Source organism: Anguilla anguilla, chromosome 7, assembly GCF_013347855.1.
Source record: "Anguilla anguilla isolate fAngAng1 chromosome 7, fAngAng1.pri, whole genome shotgun sequence".
Lineage (NCBI taxonomy): Eukaryota > Metazoa > Chordata > Actinopteri > Anguilliformes > Anguillidae > Anguilla > Anguilla anguilla.
In genome coordinates, this window is record NC_049207.1 from 50,992,197 (window position 1) to 51,002,773 (window position 10,577).

Here is a 10,577-nt window from a genome sequence, read left to right on the forward strand (position 1 = left end):
AGCATCTACCTTGGAGTGCTGCTGTAATTAGTTGTAAATACATACAAACAGAAATAGAACAAACACCAATTCAGCCCTTCCCAAAGGAAATGAAATATACTAAAAAGTATATTCAAATACATCAAAACTATGCGAAACGTAATATGGCCAAATATAGTGAAAAATACACTTATTTCCAAAAAGGCCACATAATTGCGGTATATTTCAATACTTCCCATTTCTGTTAGGACTCCCATTTCCAAGGTTTAAACAGAAGGATGGATTTGTACACTGAATTAGTGATGATTCACACAGGATGCCGTACGTCAGGCAGGCACAGCACACTGCAAATCCTGTTTTACGCAAATCATCTCATCAGGTAAGAACAGGTATGGTCGGCGTGCTCATGCAGCGCTGACCCTGGGGGTATATTTTAAATCGCTGGGGAATGTGGCGACACTCAGCGATTCCAACCATCCCAGCAAGCAGCACAGCCACTGAGGTAAAACCTGGGAACCGGCCGAGAGAGCGAGCCCAGCTCATCCAGAGCCAGTGGGGTCTAAAGCCTGGGAACCGGTCAAGCGAGGGCCCACTTCATCCAGAGCCAGTGGGGTCTACAGCCTGAGAACAGGCCAGGAGAGAGAGCCCAGCTCACCCAGACCCAATGGGCTCTGCAGCCTGGGAACAGGTAAAGAGGGAGAACCCACTCACCTGGAGCTAGCCGGGTCAAAACCCTGGGAACGGGCAAAGAGGACGAACCCACTCACCTGGCTCACTGCAGGAGATCACAAGCGGAAAACAATGATCTATTCATCCGCTAATACCCTAATTATACCCCCTCCCCCCCTCCCCTCACCAGGCAAATAATTTCACTCAGCCATGATTTTTTTTAAAAGAGGGAAAACTCCAGAGAGATCATCTAACAAATTGTCACCGTTGCTGGGTTATTGCCATGGGTCTGAAGTCAGTGGCAGGTATTGTGCAGAAGCTCACTGTCTAGCAGAGAGTGGATGCATGGGCTTCAGTGTGTGGCCTTCTGAAGCAAAGAGGAATTCATGAAGCAGGGCACGGATTCTGGGAAGAAGCGGGATTTCTTTTTTGGGGGTGGGGGGGGGAAAGAGTAAATTATGCATGTTTCACTTCTCGGTATTGAGAGAGAGGAATGAATAACATTGCTTTTAAAATATTTTTCCTTCAAGGAATGTATTTCTGTGGAAACAAACATCTGAAAATGTGCCAGTGCCAATTCAAATGAGCTTCTCTCGGCGTATGGTTGGTTAACTGATGGGCATAACTCATTTCTGTATTTTATTTTTTCGGAAGTATGACTGGCTCCCCGTGTCTGAAAGGGAAACAATACCAGCGGTGGTTTCCCCGTACCATGACTTATGAAAACATTAATGCAGAGATCGTAAAATCTTGGCAACATAAAATGGAATGGACTCGCTAAAAATGTTTTATTTTCTTAAGAGGCATGTGCTCCACTTCATGGTAGTGCCCAGTAGTCTGTCCCAGCCATGAATCCATTCTGACTCAGAAATATTTGGCTCCTACAAATGGTTAGAAAATGTCTCATTTTGGCTGTTTAATGTTTCCAAGTGTAAAATAAGTATTTTGTTGGATGTGTCCCATTTGGTAGTCACATTGCCCATGAGTGCAAAGCAAGCAAAATATTCTTGCCTTGTAAGATAACACGCACTCAAGTGCATACCAGTAAGAAAGGAAAGCACTGGAGTGTCATAAGAATTTTTGTATTCATGCGTTTAATGTACGTATTTTAGTGAATTTTAGTACATTTGATTTTGTATGAATTGAGGCAGTGCAGTCTTGAAAAGCATACGCACAGTCTCGCAGAGAAGTGACCCTCACCAAATTATGGGCTATTAAGAAAATGAAGATACGCTGCATTGCTTAAAGCACTTTTTTAAAATAAAGGGATATTTTTGTAACAAAAAACAAACAAACTCGGACTTTAAATTAGTTTCTAAGTGTGGGTTTTTTTTTTGGGGGGGGGGGAGGGTTACGCTAAGCTCTCCCGTGGGAGATTAAATAGTACATTCCTCCCTGGGTTATTTACAGGTCAACACGGATTTGACTTTGGATGGGCTTGTTTCTCTACTTATTTATCAGGGAGATCTAATGCCATTAACTCCAAATATTTTGCTGTGTCTCCAATGGCAACCATATTTTTTTCTATAATTAGAGCTGGGACACGCAGTCTTTTCAGTTAACCAATGGAATTAAGAGATTTGGAATTCACAGCAGCTTGTTTACCCTCAATCTGTCGTCAGTTGCATCTAATACTAGAGTTTGAAATGAAATGTAAAGGCATAAGTTATGAAAGAAACAAATGCAACCAGGCGGCAAAAGAATAATGATGAAAATTAAAAGCATTATATTCCATAGGAAGTGGCAAAGTGCCAGTAGGCCACTAGCAACAAATCGTTTCTCATAGATTAATTTACATTTGCTGGCCAAAATAAGTGGACTGTAACATTGCGTTACATTACATTAAATTCACATAGAAGACACGCAATGGACAGTAATGGAGAACATCAGAGTAACTAAGGAATACAAAAATGCAATATCACCAAGAGGCCCAGCATGCAATCTATAATGCACTGGAACTGACTGCATACAGTACAATGCAGGAATTTATAAGACACTACTTCATAAAAATGAGTTAGCAAAGATAATATATGGATAAGATTTTCCAGCTGAATTGTACATTGTGCGAGGTGGAGACTTGACCAACCTTAAATATGAGCACACACTACCACATGATGCCAGTCACTGAGACAAACAAATGTTGGCGCATAGCAAAACACTCTGATTGGCTCAAATTAAATGAGCCAGATGATACATAACAGCTCCTTTTCCAGTTCACGAAGCCTCTTGCTTAATCAGCAATAATGCACTGGTATTACAAAACTATTCCTGCAGATTCCCACGACTGAACAGAGATACGAAACCATGGCGATTGCTCAGAGTTAGTCATCGAAGCCGGGGTGTGACCCCTGTTCTGTAACCATGACGATTTCACTTCGAACCGGCAGTCATCTGATGACTCACTGTGGTCTCGTTCATCATCGCGGAGCCAACCGTGGATGTCCTTAAATCACACGCTCGCTGTCCAGACTTAATTGACAGTTGCCATGTGTGAAGGACAGTGGTGTGATTATTGCAGGCCGTGTGGTATGCAGTCCAACATCACGTGAAACCCATCTCAGGGGATTAACGGTTTGGCTTATAATGCACTGTCGATTATGGAAGTTCTTCTTCAGCATAAGCAATACAGTGTACACATTTTACAGTGTGACACTGCTGCAGGAGACTGCTGGGGAAGAGTCACTAGCTGATTGGTCCACACAAGATTCTAGAAGCAAGCTGATAAATGCAGGAACACCTTTCATTCAGTTACTCGGTACCATGTAGTGAAGTGTGAATTGTATAACCATGCATATAGATATTTGCTAAAGCATCCAACACCCAGCGTGAACATGTCTAGTTTCTGTGTAGTGTGTATAGTGCAACTATGTGACATTATGTATCCTGCCAGGTTTGACATGGCTATTATCGCTGTGATGTCAATATAAAAATTAAAAAAAAATATGTTTACGCATGTAAACGGATTAGAATCCTATTCCTTATACTGTGAAAATGAGTGAATTGAACATTGTTGGTTCACACAGTTGAGATTGCGAAAGACAATGGAAGTTCCCTTTGTTGTCTATGTAAAGGAACACAATTGCAAAGAGTGGCGTGAAGAAGTACACAAATCACTTATATAGGGAACAATACGGGTTAGATTTATTCTGGCAAAAGGCTTGCTCACTCCTGGGGATTTACCTCTACCCATCGCATACCCCATGGTCATGATGTACGCACCCAGTTGCCGAGGCAACCACTAGCCATTCCACAATAACGGCGGATAAAAGCGAAGCACAATGGCCTGGCCAGAACAAAAAAAAAAAAAAAAAAAAAAAAAAAAAAAAAAGGACGATGTTCAGGAATCTAATCTGCCCGAGACACCGTTGCGCGATATTTCTCTCTCTATCAAAGGGGGGTTGTGACGGCGTGACCGGCTTAGGTTTCAAATAATTTAAAGCCCTTCACCTCGGTCAGCGCGTGAGCCGGGAACACCTTGATGCCCGTTAAAAGGCCACCTCACGACGGGCTTCCCTCCCCCGCCCCGTTTGATCTCGTCGGCCGAGAGAAAGGCTCCCGCCGCATCGGCGCGGCTCGGCGAGTCAGCGCTCGGCGAGCCCGGATCAGAGGCGGCCGACGCTCGAGCCAGGAAGCGTCAACTGTCAAAAAAAAAATATCATTTGATCTTTGTTTCCAGTCCCACAACCTTTCCTTGGCCATATTAGGAATCAAAGGCACGCAGTGTCCCGCTGCTCGGTAGCGCTCTGGCCCCTCCCACCAGCTTCAGAACTTCCCTCTCGTGTTTGACAGCTAGCTCGCGTGTAAAGGCGAGACATTCGTAACAAACGACGGGCAGTCGGGGGGAAATGGGAATTATCAGAGCAACTCCGATCGAGTGAAACACATGTTCTTGTGTCCGTGGCAGTTATTTCGGCTGCTATACTAATTTATTGCGTCTTTCAACATGTCAGTATGTGCAGTAGGCCTATAAAACATCCTTGTGAAGAATATAGTGTGTCCCATTTTCCTTACCACACTAATGCACACAATAAGCAAAGAAAGGGATGATTTAATAAAAGGTCTTTAGTCAGAACTTCTCACTCACAATATCAAGATGCAGCTCTCACACAAAAAGAAATACTTTTATGTTATTTAAATAGCTTGAATATATACATTCAGCATGAAAACAAAAAGCAAAAAAATATGGAATGTTATTGCTTCATTTCATTGGACAACAAACAAACTTATTTGTGTGAGAGGCACCACCACCATTTAACAACACTGCAGGTCCGAATATGGGCGGATTTTGGTCAGTGTGCATCCCAGCTGGTGTGTGTGCGGTGTCCCAGACCACAGGAAACAACTGCCTTCACTGCTTGGTTTTGGAATGTTTTCATAGAGATGTTTGCTGTAGCGGGGGACCACAGAACGTTGGCTTCCAACGGAGCAACAGACTAGAGAAGTGGCTAAAGATCTATACAACAGGACCTATCGATTAGCAGACTGGAGTAGTGGCTAAATGTCTATACAACATTGCCATATCCAAAACAGCTAACTTGCCTACTATTGAGTACACAATTTGTGTACTCAATAGGCAAGCAAGCTGTTTTGGGTGGCCCAAGGCCCATAGAGTAGCAGACAAGAGTAATGGCTAAAATCTAAACTGGAGCCACAGAGCAGACTAGAGCATTGCCTAAAGATTTAAACAGCAGGACCTACAGAGTAGCACAGTAGTGGTCAAGAGTCCGAGACTCTGGATCCACCAACTGTGAATTTAAAACCTTTAAACACTTGCATTGTGGCTTTCTTTTTCCAATGTAATTTGGGTCTGTTGTTCAAGCTTGTATCCAAACCAAAAAAAGTTTTACAATAAGTGCCAATATAAAAATAAAACATTCGCCACAATATGGTTCACATCATACCCCGGGCCTAAAACTGAACAACTCAAAAAGCAAGCCCAGGGCAACAGCGGCAAGGAAAAACAATGCCTACAATACGGTTACAGACAGAACGTTAACACCCCTCAATATCACGGAGAAAATGGCTGACACCGATGGCCATTTCCTTTATGGCCATGGGCACGTTTGGAGCATTTTCCAGTTTCCACTGGCTGCGAGTGAAAAAGCACAGGGACGTTCGACGTCTACAGCGCAACAGTTTGTCTGGCTCCTCGGCGACGGCAGAGCGTCGAACGCCAAGAAGCGGTATTCGCTCATAAAACCTGCAGCTGTCGCACGCATGCCCCGTAATGTCGTCCCCTTCTCAGTAACCGACAGGCCTGACTGAAGACTTTCAGTCACCCCTCGCCAGCGTTCGCTTCAAGATGCGAGATACGGCGTAATATCCGGAGAGGTCATTGATGACTCTGGCACCAGCCGAAAGCCATTCATTCGGGCTCCGCTCTCCATTAAACAGCATTTGCACTTGAAGGGATCTTGGAGCGCGCTGGTTTCCGATGCGCGATTCCATCAGGTTTAAATAACAGCCAAATCCTCTTTGTGGGGAGATTCGGCCCCTAGATTACCGCCGGGTTCACAATGAACCAAAGAGGCATTTCAGTTATAGGGTTTCAATCCCAGATTACTTTTTTCCCCCCTGACAGCACACACTGACAGGAAATATTTTCTAAATCATTTTAGCATCTGTGCCGAGAATCGGAAGCCTCTGCAGATAAGTTTTCAAAGTAAAGCAAATGTAGCCACCTCCGATGGTGCAATTCTCAGAACTCCAGGGAAACATTGTTGTACTCACATGTGAACAATAATATGCCTTTTAAGGGTAACTTCACCCAGGAATAAGTTTTTGATGGTCAAATGCATGATTCAGCAAGATACATAGGCAACCACAATTCAGAAAATAGGATTTTAAAAAAATGATAATTAGATAACATTGGAAGACCAACATGATCAAATTTGAATGTGGTTTCTCTTTTGCGTCCATGCCTTTGTTTTGGGGGCTTTGTTGAGTATGGACTGGCAGCCTGTAGCTGTCTGCCTATGAGGGGGAGGGGCAATGGGGTTGCCAGCACATGACCGGTCTTTAATAGCCTCACGGGGCCGCTGAGAGATATAAAGTTCCTCAGCGCTTTGTTCCGCCGCCTCGCGCCTCCTCCCCCCCACACCGGCCACCTGTCCCAGCCGACACCGCGGATCACCGCACCGCGGCCAGGCCAACGGCCGCGCCATTGTGCCGCGGAGAAAAGCCGCTTAACAGCCTGTTACCGATACGTCCCGCGCGGCAGCCGCCTTTTGTCGGGCTGGAGGCGCGAGGCTGCGTGTTGCGTCAATCGCCGTCCCCCGGCAACGCGGCCTTATCTTTTTCCAGCCCTCTCTCTCCGTTTTGCCTGTTGGATTTGCGCTCGCACGCCAGCTCGTGTTTCTGTGGTACGGCACCGGCAGACACGTTACCTCTCCACCCCAACCCTGCGTAACGTCAGCTGCGATGCTGAATAATTCATCCTGATTAATGACACATGAACTCCCCCTGAGTTTTGCCCTGTCTGCTCCCTTCAAGCAGACCGTGAAGGAAGTCTTGTCAGTGTCAGCTGTTGTTGGTTTTCACCCCAACCCTCTTTTTTTGCGCAACTGTTCTGGCTAATCTACAAACCTGTTCTCTTCTCAAAACGCATTTCTAGAAACTTGGAAATCTTGAAACCGTGAAGCAGACTTCCCTGGAGGAGACAGCAGTGTGCTGCTGTGGTGAGCAGACTCAAGGAATGTGACAAGGCCAATCGTTAGGATATGAAAAGTGCCTTTCTACCGACTGACACTAGAATGATACTGTTTTGTATTTCTATTCTGGCTAAAAATGCAATGTCTTTTTTAGGGCTGAAGTGAAAATTGTGTTTGAATTGTTGTCTCATTTTGGAGCACCACTGACAAGATCATGATTCATCTGAAAAAAATACTGACCATTGGAAGCTGGACAGGCCTCAGATGAAATGCCAACACAGTAAGGCTCAAATTTCAGCAAGGTTATGAGCCTAACAAGTAGGCCTAATGCTAATCTAACTGCTAATTGGGGCTAATGACGGTTTCCTTTGGCAGGGTTATCAATCACCATTGGATTCTACCAAAGGGGACAAGCCTCTGAAAGTTTAATGTTTTTTTATTATTATTTTGATTTGCAAACTTACACTGCGCACACCCCATGAATGTAAAACGTAAAATACAACATACCTGTATATCAGGAGTGTCAAACCCACATCCCAGAGAGCTGCAGTGTCTGCAGATCTTTGTGACTTCCTTTCTATCAACTGCCAATTAAGCCATTGATTAAAAAAAGGTGTGGATTCTCAAGCCAATTAACAACTTTGTTGAATCGCAGGTGCTGAAACTCACTGCTAATCTCCAGACACTGCGGGTCTTGGTTTTGGCACCTGTGTGCCAAGTTATGGCAACAATGTTTATGTTTGATTAAATGTGCTTGAAGGCCTAGCCATTGCTGTTCCATACAGCAGTTCTCAACTGTTTTATGGACCTCTTAACACAAAGGTCATTTTTTTCCCGAAAGGGCAGGCAACTATTAAGTCCATGTATTTACTGAGACACAGAGAGAGGGTCTATTTGTTGTGTAAATATGTTCATGTTTTCAGTTAGCTAGAAATAACAAACCACAGCTCCTGAATCATGCGCGATCTCAGCTGCCACACTTTTATCCACTATGGGCACAGGGTCACGGTAATATATGATTAATATAATTAAACATATTTTATGCGTATCATAAAGGCAGTTATGCTTACTTCATGGCTCCGCTTGCTTGGCGTCCTTCTGGGCAGTCGCTTTAATGTGGAAGCGATCAAGAGCTTACAGATCAGCCTGCCGTGTAGCGCAACAGCTGGCGAAGCAACTGCGGCTAAACAATTTAGAAGGCAGCAGGTTTCAGATATATAATCTCCCTTTTAATGCGTCTGCTTTTGAATCTTTGCCACGACTGAGTTAACCTGTAATTCACTCTAACTGGGATCACAGAGGCGCAAGAACACCGAGTGGCCGTAATTATCCACAGGTGGCGCCAATTCGAAGAATTACAGCGCAGCTGGAACACAAACAAAATTTATCAGCACTCAATGCTGCCGAAGGGATGGGTATTGCTAGTGAGTGGAAGAGTTTATTCCCGTTGAGATAACTTCGGCGAAGCGAGCGTTCGCTGATAAACTTTAGAGCTTCTGACGATGACTCAAGAGCTTGTTTTGTACCTGCTTCACATATTGAGGCAGTTTTCCGTATCGTCACCGCGTTTCTTCTTTTCTGTTTTTGGTCACGCAGTATCAGATAGCATATCAGCCTAGTGCTTAGAACTTCTGGAAGGGGGTCGCCACTGATAAGATAAAAAATAAATACATAAAAGAAAACCGAAGGTGCACGTAGAATTATTACACATTTTCTCAGAGACAAGGACTTGTCAGAGCTGATTGGTGCCTCGTTAGAGTTCAGACCGCATGTTGCTGTTGATTGTGGCTGACTTGTAGGGCTCTGCTTGAATTTGAAATGCCTCCGTGACATGAATTTGTACCACGGAAGAAAAACCTCAGGGATAGTGAATTAGTGATTGCTCAAGTCAAACCGAAAGTCTATAAAATGAGCAAGGTTTGCGCAAGATGCCTGGCAATGTTAGCTTGAGTAGAATACTAAAGATAGCTTAAAAATACGTGCAATGGGCCTACAATATGCATTTATCCAAAACTAAGATTAGGCTATTTAGGTTCGAAACCATTTAAAATTAATTCAGTACTTTTTAATTTGTTTTTCATAATTTAAGTATTTTAATAATAATAATAATCATAATAATAATAATAATGTGTGTGTGCGCACATAATAGAATGCAATCCATGATTTTTTTTATTCCACACTCTACGCCTAACAGGCGTATTTTTTCTCTACCGTTCCTGATGTGGGACCTGCAGGAAGAGCATTGATCATCCATGTTGTGTCATCTTTTCCAAAATAAACTAGGGGAAATGGCAGTTCCAGACGTTATGCTGGAAGATTGAGGTGTCTCTGAAGCTCTCTCTCTCTCTCTCTCTCTCTCTCTCTCTTTAACTTGACAGAGACGGTATCTGTGGGGTCTCTCTCCTGTGGCGCATAGGTAGGAGGGAAACGGCTGTGAAAGTGATTTATCCCGGCACCTGTAACTTTGCGACGGAGGGCGAGGCGTCGCAGCAGATGTGCCGGCGGTTCGCAGGGGGGAGGGGGGCGCGATAAATCACGCTCTCTCGACAGCGTGCTCTTTTTGGGTTTGCAGCGGGAGGAGGCCACTTGAGTGCCCCCACAAAGGGAAATCTTTGTGTCATTGTTGTCTAAGGATAGAATGCCGTTTGCGGGACCTTTTCCTTTCTGAATGAACAAAGGCTTATTTGATGGTTTTTGAAAAAAAAACGCTGGTCAGAGGGCAAAATAGAGTCAGTGTTGTTGGAGTGAAACGCTGATAAATGTAATGCTAATGCGAATTCCCAAGGTGAGAATCGTAACCTGTCGCACGGCGGGGGTTAATGTGCGGGAGGAGAGATCAGTCAGCTCGCTGGAGCAGTCGCCAGTCGGCGGGGGCCATTGCACCGGGCTATGAAATAGGTATCGCGCTGCATTCATATCAGGTTATGAAAAGTGCTTGTAATGCATGCCCGTGGGAATGCTCCAAAAAACTTGGCAGACAACGCATAGCAGGAATTCCATTTCAGCCCACTATTAAAGCCTAGAATCGGCTGACGCTGTTGTCGCTGCTGGGACGGCTGAAATTGCATGCTTGCTCTGCGCAAATATCATTCTTTTCCCCCAACTGCTACCGAAATGAATTATTGACTCGTTAGCTTTGTTTTTTTGGCACGCGAAGCTGACAGCTTGCAGTCATATTTCTGAACTAGGGCACGGTCGCTCTCGGGCCTTTCATTAAGGGCTGGAGAGCGCTATTGATTTCCTTATCCCGAGGTATAGAATTCGCCGCGTGGCTATCAA